The 10,615-nt window shown below is 39.0% G+C and overlaps 1 long non-coding RNA gene across 1 annotated transcript; it reads left to right on the forward strand.

The window, feature by feature from the left end:
• Window positions 1-4,233: 4,233 nt before the first annotated feature.
• Window positions 4,234-7,133, forward strand: LOC145424304 (uncharacterized). The gene is made up of 3 exons (XR_013905333.1): window positions 4,234-4,328; window positions 4,632-4,758; window positions 6,073-7,133. It is a non-coding gene; the product is annotated as an uncharacterized LOC145424304 (long non-coding RNA).
• Window positions 7,134-10,615: the final 3,482 nt, after the last annotated feature.

Genomic DNA, 10,615 nt, shown 5'->3' on the forward strand with positions numbered 1-10,615 from the left:
CGACCAAAACCAGGCAGAGCGTGTATTTGTTTCTTGGGAATTCCGGTGAGTTACTAGAGATGATAAGTTAGCAGGAAAACTTATGCTAATTTTACATGTGGTAAACACTGCAACAGTGCGAATTCCGTATTGTCTAAAAAAAGCTAAAACCAGTCGGAGTACTTGAATCGTGTGTGAAATGGAATGTCGTATTTTATTTTATTGTCTATTTGATTGGGCATCTTCACAAATGCGCAAAACTAATGCAGGATGCACTTTTCTTTTAGCCATAAATGTTGTCCAGTGCCTTTCCTGCACTTTGTCATTTCAGTTATAGGTTAATACATGTAAATAAGTTATTTAAAACTAGTTACGTTACAAACATTTCATGATGTGATTACATATGCCTTAAAAAGGGGTATATAAATACAATTGATTGTAATGCTGTAAAGCAATACAAATGGAATTCATAGAGACAGAACAATGTTAAAACAACAGTGTACTTGATTTTGAAAACTTTATGAGATCTCATTTTATTTAGAAAAACTGTTAAGAACTATTCTGTTTATTGCTCTGTACTGTATGTGCAGACTGGTTTTTTGTGATCCTAGATCTGAAGTGGTTCTGGATATGGATGGCGAGCCAGACCCTGTGAAAACTCTTGGCGAATCCAAAAGCTGTGTGGCCAGCTGTTCTGGATGCAGGAGTAGAGCTACAGTCTGAATTACTTCGAATCGCAGGATTTCAGATAAGCAAGAGCAAAAACTGCTTACTTCATACGGATTGTTTCTCTGGGAAACTATTGAACTCCCAATATCCTGCTCATCAGGAGTCAGGTCTAAAGAGACTACTTATTTTATTTTATTTTGTTGTTATTTTCAAAAGAGCGCTCTTCTCTGTTGATCTTCTGTTAATTTTCTATGCTGTTTACATTGGATTATTGCACCACTGTAACATTGTAATAAATCTGCCGGCTGTTCAACACTCAATTCTCTCAAATTTTTTTTACTCCTCTCGAATCTAGTCTATAAGTTTAACCCTACTATACTAAGCAGGTGTTACAAAAGCATCAAAGTAATCTTAAAATGTGTAATGTGCTTGTTACTCTGCTACAACTGGGATCATGTACCGCATAAAAAGACTAGATAGTCTATGTGATGTGGATGCTAGAGCGAAAGCCATGGTTGATATTTGACCTTGTAGTATTTTATAGTTTCCTTCCTGGAGCCAAATAGAGAAACAAATGAAGGCCCCAATTGCAAGAAGATGCTAGCATAAAACAAGCAATATAAAGACAACATATTCTGATCAAATAGCGCTGCAGTCATTGTCTTCATACTGGTAGTGATGATGCATTTCTGATAAATGCCTGTAAAAGAAAGACTAACCATATATGGTGCTCAGTGGTGAAACTGCTTTGTAAGTTCCTTACAAACCATTTTATACTGATTAAAAAACCAGAAATGAGAACGCTATATCTGAGCAGAGATAAGCAACAGACAGCTGTGAAAGTAAGATATTCAAATTCACTGAGCCAAAGACGCAGCTACAGAACTCATGACTCAAGAGTTTGCAAAATATATCCTTTCAAGAAACAAAGTTAAAAATGAGCTTATTGTTCATTATGATAGCGAGCGATATTCCACAGGGCATTGACAGATCCAAACCACTTCACACTTCACACACTTTAGAATTAATCCTGAACAGCTCACCACAACATTGTTTTCTCCACGGGATCTGCACACAGGAAAATAAATAATGATGGGACATACTGAACATTTGTGGAGAAATCCAGTACGTTTTTTATGAAGCACGTATCAAGGCTTGCTTATTTAAGAGTGAGTAATGTCTCTGATAAGAAAATTATTAGAGTCTTGCTGTTTCAGAAAGTGGTTTGAGTGCTGGTGTGATTAATGACCATATACAGTGGTCCCTGGTTTATCGCAGGAGTCACTGATAGGTGAAATCCATGAAGTAGCCAACTTTATTTTTTACAATTATTATAGATGTTTTAAGGCTGTAAAACCCCTCACTACACACTTTATACACTTTTCCCAGGCAGGCATGAACATTTTCACACTTTTCTCTCTTGTTTGAACACTCTCAAAGTCTTGTAGAAAAATAAGTCCAGTGTTATAGAAGGAAACCAAAGGCACCCGCCGGTGACGATGTTTTGTCGACATTGTTGTGTTTGTTGGGGAGAAAACTTACAAACATACAGTACAGCACGTCAGAGTCACACTGCTAGCGATCGAAGCTTTATGTAAATTTGACCAGCTGAACGCATTCTGTACTGTACAGGAGACACAACACGAGATTGATTGACAATGGTCTAATTGTCTACAGCCAGTCAGGACGCAGAATACAATGCACTTAAAAAAATAAATAAAAAATGCAACAAAAAAGAAAAAATCAGCGAAACAGTGAGGGACCACTGTATGTGCTATTGGATCCCTGCAAAATTCTTCTGCTCATGTTGGAGATTCACCTTTTTCACCTCTTTTTGTGTGTGTGCCAAACAACTGGGGTACAACAACACCTAATCTATATAATCTAAGCAGAGGTGCATCTATCCAAATCTTTACAGGCTTTCTGTGGGATACCCTTAAACCCCTGCCTACTTAGTACCACGTGAAAGGGTTTTTCTCCAGAGATGGAGAGGTTATTACCAAAAAGAGAAACTGGCTGAGCCAAGGCACAGCGGAAAAAATATTATTTTTAATTAAACTTTATTTTTATAGAACCAAATCACAAAGGTGCTTTATATTGTACGATAAAACCCTACAGTAATACAAGGACAACAGAAGACCCAACAATTATATGAACCCCTATGAGCAAGTAGGGTGACACACAAGCAGGTAGGGATGGCATTCTCAATATCACTTATCAATATGATTCTCTTATTGATTCTTATTGGGTTGTAACTGGCTCCACGTTGAGATCTACAACCATCTCTAAGCAGCATATTAAAGGCATTACATTCATGCAGATGAATTGCATGCTGTGGGTCAAATGTTTGTGCATGTTGGAGGCATCGCCCGTTCTTATAGAGTTCAATACTGGGGAAACATGAACCTAGTCAAAAAAGTAATGCATTACACAGAACAGTGTTCTTAAAAGTATTGCAATGCATTATTTACACATTACATCTGTCATTTTTTACAGTGTGGTATGTTGGAGCAGCAGTTTATCGGCAGCTGAGAGGAAGAGGTTGGATAAACTCATCAGGAAGGCCAGCTCTGTTCTGGGATGCACCCTGGACCCAGTGCAGGTGGTGGGAGACAGAAGGACTCTGGCCAAAATAACATCTCTGATGGACAGAGTCTCCCACCCCATGGATGTAGATGTTGCTGAACTGCAGAGCTCCTTCAGTGACAGACTGCTGCATCCTAGATGCATGAAGGAGCGTTTCCGCAGGTCCTTCCTCCCTGCAGCTGTCAGACTGTACAATCAGAACTGCTCCCAACAAACATAGATGTTTACATCAATGCTGTAACTGCAATAAGTTAGTTAATTAACCAATTCGCACTACAACCTGGTTTGCCTCTTACCTGTAATTATTTTTATTTAATTTAATAACTGTACAGTACTCTCTGTTTATAGTAACCATTGTCCTTAATGTAAATATGTAAGAAAAATTGTGTATGTTTCTGTTCTGTGTCCTGTGTACTGTTTGTTTGTATATTTGTCTTTTTGGCTGCTGTTACAACCAAATTTCCCCTTGTGGGACAATTAAAGGATTATTCTATTTTATTCTACTTTTGTGTTACTCTGTAAAATAGCTGAAACACATTGTCACATTATAACCAGTAACAGTATAAACCTTAGGAAACAGTCCCACACACCAACACAAATCCCGGTCCTAATGAGGACACACATATGAACTTTCTCTTAGTATTTAGGTATGAACACAATGTAACAATGAAAGCCATGCAGCCTTTAAAGCGATCGCCACAGTGATTCTACTTTGGAAACACGAACAGGTAGAAATGGAGGCGTCAAGCCTGATCGTTCAACCTGATTGTTTGGCCTGCAAATATGCAAGAAAACTTTTTTTTTCGTAAAACAGTAGAAAAGCCAGCTATGAGTGACAAACTACATTTGCGTGATGCTGTGGTCATGTTGCATTAAGTTTCTGAAACACAAACAGAGAAGTGGTACATTTTCTTAGAACTGGTGCACTGGTGATGTAGGTGATAATTTAAATGATTACATAAGGCGGTGCTGCTGAAATGTATAAAAATGAAAGTGACAAGAACCAAGTGTTCTTTGTTCCAGTTTGACTGACTTGAACGTAACAGCGTGTCTCAGCTACACTCTGCTCATCTCGAGTCTTCGCTCCTCATTTGGTAAGAATGTTTTGTTTGTGCAATAAAAATATTTAATTCTCAACAGGCTCATGTTCTACACCTCCAAGGAAGTATAACAACCCTCGCTCCTGCCACACTTTACCTACTTTTACAATCCAGACACGGGCTTAAAAACATGCTGACATTATCTGGGTTCTGTGAGCACACAAATCCTGCATAAGCTACATGCATGTACAGTTTGAGACCAGTCTTTATGTTAGATAATCTTTCATTTTCACTCACACTGACTATCAGATGTTGCCTATTCAGTCATGTATTTGATTTATTGTAATCTTTCGCCAGCTTCAGAGCCTTTCACCTGCTGCTCCACACGACCCACTTGTGCCTGAACCGCTGCAGGTTAACCAACCAACCAACCAACCAACCAACCAACAACCACTCATTCACTCATCAGTGAAGCAAAAATAAGGTAATCTCATGCTGGATGCCTTTTAGTGCAGCAAAGGTCGTGAGGTTCTTGAGTTGAGTTTTATTCGTTTTCAGATGTGCAGTGCAGATTTGTTATTACAGACCAAGCCACAATACACGAGGAGATGTGAGGAAAGCTTCCAGCGTTTACATTTATGATGATTTCATGTCCGAGTCGACGTTTAAGTTCTTGCAAATTGTTTCATTGTGTGATGTAAAGATTTCTGGCTGGCGATCAGTTTGTGAAAAGACAAAATCAAAATTCTAATGTGTCTCACTATAAGACATTTAGATTCAACAGCAATTTAAGACTCGGCCCCTTAGTTCCAGTAAAAGATACTCTTAATGCTTCTACACACCAAAACACTTATGATACGTTCATGCTCCATAGTCTGTGGGAACAGTTTGGGGATGGCCCCTTCCTGTTCCAACGTCACTGCACACCAGTGCACAAAACAAGATCCATAAAGACATGGATGAGCGAGTTTGGCCTGCACAGAGTCCTGATCTCAACCTGAAAGAACTGCTCATAAATAGAGCAGAGACTGCAAGTTAATGTGTGAGATCAGTGGCTGACCTCATAAATTCCCCATACACTCCTAAACGCTGTGGAAAGCATTTACAGGGAGGTCGACATCATATGGATTAAAAATAGGATGTAATTCAAGTTTATATGTGTGTGTGAAAGCAGAGGAACAGAATCTTTTGGCAACATAGTGTATGTAACAGTAGAATATGAATGAAGGGGAAGGAGTGTATGAGAAGTCCCTGAGCACCCAAAGACAAAAGCAAAGTAACTAAGCAATCATTCAGCAGCTGATCCGACGCTTCTTGCTGGGCTTGAAGCCAGAATAGGAGCAGGCTCAACAGGAGAGGGCTGGGTGATAGTTGAAGCCTCTGCTTCCTGTTAGATTTGTATTGTTGGATTGTCATTTATGCTTAGAAATATATATTTATATATGCTTAGAAGTATATATTCATTTGTAGATTGAAAGAATGTCTCATCCTAGGAGGTCTGTAACAACTCTGTGTAGCATGAAGAGGGGGGTGCGTTCACTCCTCTTCAGAGAGACACTTGGCTCCAGGCAGGTCTCCCTCATGCATGAGTAACACAAAGAACTTTGCCTACTTGTGTCTTGATTTTTGCTGTGTAGTAAACTGTGGTTTATGCTACAAACCTATCACTTCCCATTCTACTTTAGGAACCACAAGTTAGCATGTAGACTCAAATTTATTACATATTTGTTGCAATAATTTGTGCTTTTTCTGGATAAAATTCTCAATCAGAATATTGTTTCTGTTTTTTCTTCACCAGGTAATAATGAGGATCCTGTTTATCTGTTTGCTGCTCATTGCCACTGAGAGTTCAATGCTTGAAGAAACCCGCTATGGCCAGTTTAGAAGTCAGCACATAAACGCCAAGATGACTGCAATGGATTGTGATAAGGTTATAAGAAGGAAACAGATCTATAATGTTGACAACAGCTGTAAAGATACCAACACGTTCATCCTTGATAATCCACGTGAGATCAAAAAAATTTGTGTTGAGGGAATATTTGATGAAACACTTCAAATGACAAAAAGTCACAAGAAGTTCAAAGTTGTTAAGTGTGAACTAAGGAATGTGGGAGCCAGAAAACCCAAATGCCAGTATACTGGTAATCTCCTCACTAACAGATATGTTGCAGTTGATTGTGAAAATAATTTACCTGTACACTTTGCAAGAGACATTCTGGTCTTAGACGGCTAACAACTAGTGTTAAGTATGTTCAGGAAAGCCCCTAATATTATTTTTTCTTTTCTCTTTGGTGGAAGCAAAACTTAGCTGTGAAGACTGTTAACCTGTAGCTAAACACACAATGAATTTGAATCTCTCTAAAACTGCAAAGTAATCACAGAACATCGAACGATTCCTGAAGCTCGTGTTGCTTTGAGTTTGTGGTCCAAAGCATTAACATGTCGTAACAGTAACATGCTGCCACTTGTTCAGTGATTCTGTCATCAGCCATGGCTGGCTTGTGACGCAGTGCCAAAGGTGACTGTGTTTCTGTGATACTTTTACAGTCTGGACGATGTCAATGACTAGTCTCATGATCACACACATTTCACTGAACACACATGAGCTGTTTCTCTGTCAGTCACAGCAGGAGGAAGACTGTCGCTTTTTTGTCTTTTTACCTTTGACTCTGTCATTTCTTTTGGAGCTTAGTAAACAACCTGAACACGCGTTAGCCACTTTTTAATTTCTTTCTTTGTTTTTAGCAGCATTCCAGGGCTGTGTGCTGCCCAGCAATTTTGTTTTTCAAAGCATGTTTCTTGTGTTTGAGCAATAAAAAAAGTTACTAAAAAAACCATCTGGTTACACGTCATTTTTCTTTATACTACCTGAGCTGGTACATAATAAATACAACAATAAATACTGTACCTTCTACAACACGACTTGTGTAGATGAGTTAGTAATATCTCTCCCGAGCTTGCAGAATTAACTAAATTAAACCACATCCCACTTTTAAAGACAGTAGAAGGCGACCTGGCTAGATGGATTTCTCTACCCATATCACTCATGGGAAGGGTCGCCGCTATAAAAATGATGGTCTTGCCAAAAATAAACTATTTATTTTCAATGATCCTAAATAAGCCATCACAAGATTGGTTCAGATCTCTAGACTCGTATATTTCTAAATTCCTTTGGAAAGATAAATCCCCACGTATCAGCTTAAAAACACTACAAAGGACCAAGGATAAAGGAGGATTAGATCTGCCTAACTTTAATCACTACTTTTTAGCCAACAGGCTTCAGTTCATCTCTAGATGGTTTAAACACATCTTCTTAGATGAAACCTGGATAGATGTAGAACAGGCACTATGTAATAACCTAGAGATTTCAGACCTACCATTTATCAGCTCAAACATCAAACGACATGAATGCTTTAAAAGCATCAATATCAGCTCTTCTCTGACAGCATGGTGGGAGTTTCTAAAATTGACGGCGTCTTCATTAATCCCATGCAAACGTACACCTATCTGGAACTATCCGGACATATTACAAAACAATAACATGATAAACTTTCCAGTTTGGAGTTATAAAGGAATTAAAAACTTGGAACATATATTGGAAGGAACAGACTTTATTTTATTTGACAGACTAGTTACACAATATGGGATCAACAAGAAAATACTTTTGGAATATCAACAAATTAAATCCATAGTAAAAAAAAGAAATTTAATTCCAGTGAAGCTGAATTACAAACACCACCAAGTGTGGTACAATTTTTTAATCTAACCCCCCCCCCCCCCCCCCCCAAAAAAAATTATTGTCTAAAATATACAGCACACTTTCTAAAGTAGATGAATCAATATCCCTTCCGATTGCAAAATGGGAAGCAGATTTATCAATCAGCTTAGACCAAATCCTTTGGTCTCAGATATGCTTAAAAACCTTTCAATGGATCAGAAATCCCAGTTTGCCATTAATACAATACAAAATATTACACAGAGTGCACTATACTGGTCATAGGATGTTCAAGATCGGCTATACGTCTTCCAACAACTGCTCACACTGCACAGCAAATACACCGGACAATTATATCCACGCTCTTTGGTTCTGTCCACCAGTTCAGAAGTTTTGGCGCAAGATATGTGACGACTTATCAAAGTGTCTGAAATGTAACATTCCAGCCTCCCCTTTAGTATGCTTGCTGGGCAACTTGGATGAGGTCACTACAGAAATAAACACAGCCCACGTTGTTTTTACGGCCCTATGCATTGCCAAGAAAATGGTCCTCATTAACTGGAAAAATAAAAATAATCTTAATTCTAACCAATATAAAAACCATCTAATAGATCACATTAGTCTTGATACAGCCTCTGCCATCACATTTGATCAATCCCTCTGGACTACTTTGATTGGCTTCATCACCTAGTGGGTGTTTCTCTTTCAGTGTTTATTCTTGCTCATTGAATGGTCTCTGTTCAGATAATATGCTGCACTCATCTCATGTTTCTTTAAATACGGCATCACTTGTCCAGCTGTCAAACTCTGAAAGAGTTACAGTTTCACCACTGAGCACTTTGAATGGTTATTCTTTTATTTAAAAGCACTTATTCTAGCTGCATCATCAATACGACAAAAACTGTGACTTTAGCAAAAGTTTATCTAAAAATATTTAGGGGGAAATGTTCCTACACCCCTCATGTAAACGTTACACCTCCAAAAGGGAGAAATAATCAGAATAAGGCGTAATCATTGTCTTGATAATAATGACCATGAAAATGAAACTAGGCCTACCTTTAGTTCAGCACACTCAGTGTTGCATAAAGACATGCGAACATGCCATCATCCATTCTGGAGCCTACTTTTAAAAAGAGCGAGCTGTTTATTCTGGCTGAGTAGCAAACAGAACCAACCATGACAACCTAAACTGGGAAAACACTCGGAAACCTTGAACACTGGGAATATGGAGACACAGGGGGTAGGTGAACAGGCACTCTGACAAAGGACAGAGGAAAACAGAGACAATATATATAAGACAAGAAGTAACACAGACACCCTTTTCGGTGACAAAAAAGAGAAAATATCCAGTGAAAGGCAGTTCTCTTGGAAAAACTGCCTTATTGATGTCAACGGTCAGAGAAAAATGTCTGATAGGAAGGCAACCGTAGCTCATACAACCATTTGTTGCAACCAAAGAATGCAGAAGAGCGTTTTGGTCAGCTAAGAACAGGAAATTGAAGCTACAGTTCTCAAAATTTGACATGAGAAGATTGGATAAATGTTGCCTGGTCTGATGAGTCTTGATTTCTGCTCTGACATGCAGATGGTCGGGTCAGAATTTGGCATAAATAGCATGAAAGGATGGATCCATGCTGCCTTATGTCAGCTGTGCAGACTAGTGGTGGTGGTGTCACTGTGGGGGGAAGGGGCGGTATTTTTTTGCTGAAACGTTACATAGTGAGTGTGTGTGTGTGTGTGTGTGTGTGTGTGTGTGTGTGTGTGTGTGTGTGTGTGTGTGTGTGTGTGTGAGTGAGAGAGAGAGAGAGAGAGAGAGAACAACTTGAAACAAACTGCAGCAATAAGGGCAAACTAGTGCACAGTTATGTTTACGTGAGCGTTATTTTGTATGCATTTGTACAGTTCCATAACTGTGAGAATACATTGATAGCATTTAACTCTAGTAACAGGCATTTGTACCAGTAAGCATGAAAAAGTAGGGAAAAGAACTAGTATGTAAGCACTGACTAGTACTGTAAAGTATATGTGTATATAGGTCAATCGTGGCTCAAGAGTTCGCAGTTCATCCTGTAATTGGAAGGTTGCCAGATTGAGCCCCGCCTCCGACAGTCTCGGTCGTTGTGTCCCGGGGCAAGACACTTCACCCGTTGCCTACTGGTGGTGGTCAGAGGGCCCGGTGGCGCCAGTGTCCGGCAGCCTCGCCTCTGTCAGTGCGCCCCAGGGCAGCTGTGGCTACAATGTAGCTGCCATCACCAGTGTGTGAATGTGTGAATGACTGAATGTAGTGTAAAGCTCTTTGGGGTCCTTGGGGACTAAGTAAAGCGCTGTACAAGTACAGGCCATTTACTGTGCGTGTGTTTATGCTCAAGTGTATGAATAAATTAGTCAGTTTTAAACAGTTGCAATTTAAACAGTAGAAGAGTGGCACTATATTTATATATTTATAAAGAATTTCAAACAACAATTAATTGATGGTCAAAGCAGGTTTATTTAATTAATATCCAGATTTCCAATTAGTTCCGAATTGATTCAGCAGCAAATCACATCACCAGTCACTTCAAGGCTGTATGTATTATTGTAAGGTAGACCCTACAATAATACATACAGAGAACCCAACAATCATATG

This window comes from Astatotilapia calliptera, chromosome 23 (assembly GCF_964374335.1).
Source record: "Astatotilapia calliptera chromosome 23, fAstCal68.1, whole genome shotgun sequence".
NCBI lineage: Eukaryota > Metazoa > Chordata > Actinopteri > Cichliformes > Cichlidae > Astatotilapia > Astatotilapia calliptera.